Below are 5,276 nucleotides of genomic sequence, written 5' to 3' on the forward strand. Positions count from 1 at the left end.
CCACTCACCTCCTGTTCATCCTTCCATCCATCCATCATTCATCCATCTATCCATTTATCCATTCATCCATCCATCCATCCTTCAATCATCCATCCATTCATCAGTTCATCCATCCATCCATCCATCTATTCACCTGTCTATCCATCCATTCACCTGTTTTTCCATTGATCCATCCATTCATCCTTCCATCATCCATCCATTCACCTGTTCTTCCTTCCATCATCCATCCATCATCCATCATCCATCCATTCACCTGTTCATCCTTCCATCCATCCCTCATCCATCCACCCATCTATTCATACATCCTTCCAGCATCCATCCATCCTTCCATCATACATCCTTTCACCCATCCATCCACTCACCTATTCGTCCATCCATGCATCATTCATCCATCCACCCACCAATCTATTAATCCATCCCTCCATTCATCTGTCTGTCCATTTGTTTATCCATACATTCATCTATCCACCATCTATCCATCCATATGTACATACATCATCTACCCTCCACCCATACATACATTATTTACTCACCCATACATACATACAGACATACACACATCATTCCAACCACGCACCCACCCATCCATCCGCCCATCCGTCCATCCACTCATCTGTCCATCCATCCATCTGTCCATCCATCCATTCATCCATCCATCCATCCATCCATCCATCCATCCATCCATCCATCCATGTGTCTATACATCTGCTCATCCATTCATCTACTCATTCCTAAGCCACTGCTGAGCACCTGTTGTGTGCCTTTTCCCTCCCTCCAACTGGTTACCTCACATCCTCCCCCAGTGGCCAGCATCTTCTTCCTGAGGGCAGAGGTGTGGCCCCTCACAGTGCCTAGCACCTGCTGGTATACAGCACATGCTCAAATAATGGGACCACTCAGTTAACACACAGAACTTGCTCCAAGCGACACGTGGTACATCTCCTTACAAAATGAATCTATCATAGCGGCTGTTTTCAGAGGCTTTCCCAAACATAGGGTGATCTGGAACAAATTGTGAAGCCCACGAGCCTGGTGAAGCTTTCATTATTGAGCACCTGCTGTATTATTGAGCACCTTCTCCTTGAGCTGAGGAGAAGGATCAAGAGCTCATGGCCAAGAGAGGACCAGGCCCACCCACAAACACTGTTGATGTGTGGCCCTGAGCTGCGGCAGGGATGTGGCAATGCAGAAAGGAACCAGGGGATGGTTGGATGAAGCAGATTTCGGAGGTCTCTTCTCTTCTGTGCCTCACCCAGGAGAGAAGGTTGGGGGAGAAAGGTGAGAGAAGACAGGAAGAACGAGGGGGAGGGAGGGAGAGAGGAGGGGAGAGGGAGGGAGAGAGGGGGGGGGGGGGGGGGGGGGGGGGGGGGCAGAGGGGGGGGGAGGCGGGGGGGAGGGAGGGAAGAGGGGCATGTTCCATCCACCAAGGTAGCTGCACTGCAGAGAGAATTGAGAGTGTGTTGCCTCTCAGGACAGCAAGTTCAAGCTGTTTATAATAGTTAGTATAAACAGTGACCAGCTGAGGACAGGGCTGTAATTGGAGTTGACAACATTTTATTTATTTATTTTCATAGTTGATATTGGGGACCTGGACCTAAAGCACCGTGCCTTGCCCTTTCGCCAGATGGGCCAATGCCTCTCTATACTTGAGTCTATTTGACTAAATACCCGATACTGACTAGGAATTATGGCGGGTAGGACACCCCTTACCACAGTGACGTCAAACTCACGTTCTCAATGCAATTTGCTCAGGGTCTGGCTTCTAACTCTGGGTGGGAATGTTAAGCTCCGTCCAGTTCAATTCAATAAGCATTTATCAAGAAACTCCTGGCCATGAGCTGTGTTAACACTGGCTATGGGGTGATGGGGAAACGAAGATGTGAAATTAGAACTTGACAAGCTCAAATGCTCTCATTTAATTCCCTAATGCAATTACCTAGCTTCAACCTGATGGCTGTAATGTCTAAATTCACTTTTTCTTCATTCCAGTTCTACATAACAAAGCATCAATAATCACAGAGGAATGATTCCGTGTTGGACTATTCAGTGGACAGAGAAGAGCATTCTGACCGGCCGGCGTGAGACCCTGTCTCCGTTCCCAGGGAGCCCGTGAGGTGGCTGCACGGAGCACACGCGTGAAGATTCAGGAGCAGGAGCGTCAGGTGACAGGAGGGGCACGGAGGCAGCACCAGACAGATGCCTGCCGAGGGGCCGCTGCAGCCGGGCTGGCCGGGAAGGTCGCGGGAGCGGGCGCAGGCGTCTCCCTCCAGCCGCACGTGGTTTTCATGAGGACGCCTGCAGGGAGGGGATGACACGGAAATGCTCTGGCGCTGAGGGGAGGAGGGGAGGACGCAGGGCTGAGGGTTGGCCACCACCCCTTGTGTCCCTGCCCCTATGAACGCTGCCAAAATCCGCCCCAATGGGGAGAAGTGAGGTGGGTGAAACAGGTGGACAGACTTGGCTTCCGTGGAATTCACAGATTCCAGTCATTAAAATTCCCTTCTGAGTTTTCATCTGGAAAACTTTGCAAATGTACTTAGGGACAAGAGGCAGAAGATGAAGCCATCGCAGTTGGGCTCAAACCGCCGCCCTTCTCCTTCTCTCTGCACCCAGCACCCGCCCTGAGCCCCTGAGTGCGAGGACCCGGAGCTGCCCAGCTCAAGGGGACGGCCCCTGACCAGAGGAGGCCAAAGTAGGGTGTTGTTACTGAGGAAAAAGGAAAAAGCTGGCATCTTCTTGGCAACCCCATGACATCCAGCCACTGGTTCTCACCACCCCAGAGATGTCCACCCAGGGCAGACAGTGTCTTCAACCAAGCTCCACTGACCCAGAAGTGCTGTAATTAGTACACTTTCACCACAGTCACCCACTCCTTCACCCTTACACCCAAGAAAAACATGTTTGCCAGGCAAATTAGATGTCCAGGAGGTGTAAGGAAACCCCAAGCCTGCTTTAAGCCTCAGACTTTTGAGACCATTGAGGGCCGTGCACACAAGAGCAAGGCTGCACCCGAAAGCTCTGCTCCTGCCGGAAGTCACGGACAGACCGCACAGCTCAGCCACATGGACCCTTCCAGGACTTCACGAGAGGGACCTCCGTGGTACACGCAATGACGTACACTTCGTTCAGCCTCAAACAGACCACGCCCTCGTTACAGGGTCGGTGATCCACCTCCTGTCATCAGCCTCCCCACCTCACCGAGGGTCTGCATCTGCATCTGTAATAACTTTGCTGTTTTACCCGGGTACTAAAATGCAGCATCGGAATGTTTAAAGGTATTTAAATATCAAACCTCCGGGTGCAGTTCTTGGCACTTTAATGTGGTCACTCGATGCAGGCCTCACTCACAACTCTGAGGTAGCTCATACCTTTCCTACCTAACCAAGGAAGAAACGGAGGCATGGAAGGTGCAGCTCTTAAGGAGCAGATTAGGATTCAAACCAGTGATCTTCGTCACATGCTGAGCTACCGCTCAGGCTGAGATAACGTTCAAAATTAACCAGGTAGAACAGCGTTCCATAAATCATCCAGAAATGGTCCTTGTGGATGGGTCTGTGGTTATTCCCTGAAGAACAAGACCATTCGCCCAAAAATCCACCTGTGTCACGCTCAAATGTTTACATATCCAATTATTTTTAAAATAACCCAATCAAGCATGTTCACAGCCATTTAGAGACATATAGATTGTCTGCTTTGCCGACAATCAACCCAAGACCTCTGTCGGCAAAGGGCATAGTGCCGGGTCCAGAGAAGGTGGGACAGAGACACAAACAGGAACCACTCTGGGAGCCTCGCTCTGATGCCGGCAAAGACATGGCGCAGACGGCGGGGCACAGGCAGATGGCAGGCCAGGAGAAGGGGCTGCGCTGCCGGGAGGCAGTGCTTTGAGCTCTAATGGATGGAACACTGCTAACCAGCGAAGAGAGGGCACCCGTCTGAGAGGATGAAGAGGCAGCAAAGCACAGCTGGCCTCGGGGAACCGGAAGCCACAGTGACATCAGGCTGGGTGCTGCTGTCTGCTGGCCACCGGCTGGGGGACTGTACTGGGCCTGGAGGGACATCCCTGACACTCCCCACCGGATGCCAGGGGCACCCCCAGCCCCAGGTGAGAACAACAGATCCCACGGCGAATGAGGACAGCCTGTGGGAAGTGGGGCTGGGACAGCTCTGCACAGCTTAATAGGAAAGTTGGGTTCTATTTTCTGGGGTTTTGGTCACGCCAATGGCTGGTCAGGGCTGTCCGTCAGGAAGTGATTTGAGGACAGATTAGAGAAGGGGCTGCCAAGGCCAGCGGGGCATTCGCTGCCTGGGTCCAAGGAAAAGGAAATAAAGGCTGGTGATATGACAGTGTGGGGGAGCACAGAGGGAAGGAACTGGTGGAGACACAGGACTGGCTCCCCACAGGGCTACAAGCAGCTACCCGGGGGTCGTCCTATTAATTCTCCTCAGGGCCCCAAGAGGCGGCTGTGAGGATCCCTCTCCTGAGGACAGAACTGCTCCAGAGCCACACAGCGAGGATCCACAGAACCAAGATCCGGGCCAGCTCCAAAGCGGGCGATCTTGACCCCTCACCCGTGGTCCTGAGTCAGGGATCAGAGCGCCCTGGACACACAGACCCTCCCAGGAACTGCAGAAGGGGGAAGCAGACGCCCCGGACCAGCGGCAGGACCCAGGGTATCTGCCCTCCAGGGCACACTGGGACCAGCCACTGCACAGGTGGACACACGGTGCTTTAACCCGCGCTGGGGAAAGGAGCCCTAGCTCTCAGGGTAGAGACCGCAGCTCGATCGGGCCGGCCTCCCTGCTGGGCACAGCCTGAGCCACATGACCAAGGCCAGAGAGGATTACCAAGGTACACCTGGCCCAGCTTCCGGCAGCCCCCGACAAGGCCGCTACCCTCACTGGAACAGCCCGGTCCATCACCAAGCCCCGCCCTCTTTTGCCAGCCCTGCCCCCACAAGGCCCCGCCTCTCGCATGCAAGTCCCGCCCCCAAGGCGCAGCTTGCCTGCAGCCCCGCCCCACTGGCTCCACCCCATCGCCTGCAAGTCCCATCCCCAAGGCCCAGCTCACCTGCATCCCCGCCTACTAGGCTACACTCCTCACCTGCAAAGAGCCACCCCTCACTAAGCTCCTCCCATCACTTGCACAGCCCAGCGCAACATAGCACGCCCTGCCAGGAGCCCCTCTTTTCACCTGCGCAGCCCCGCCCTTCACCGGGCCCCACGCATCTGCATAGACACGCCTCTCGCCACGCCCCACTCCTCCCCTGCCCACT

The sequence above is a fragment of the Piliocolobus tephrosceles genome, chromosome Y, assembly GCF_002776525.5.
Source record: "Piliocolobus tephrosceles isolate RC106 chromosome Y, ASM277652v3, whole genome shotgun sequence".
Classification (NCBI taxonomy): Eukaryota; Metazoa; Chordata; class Mammalia; order Primates; family Cercopithecidae; genus Piliocolobus; species Piliocolobus tephrosceles.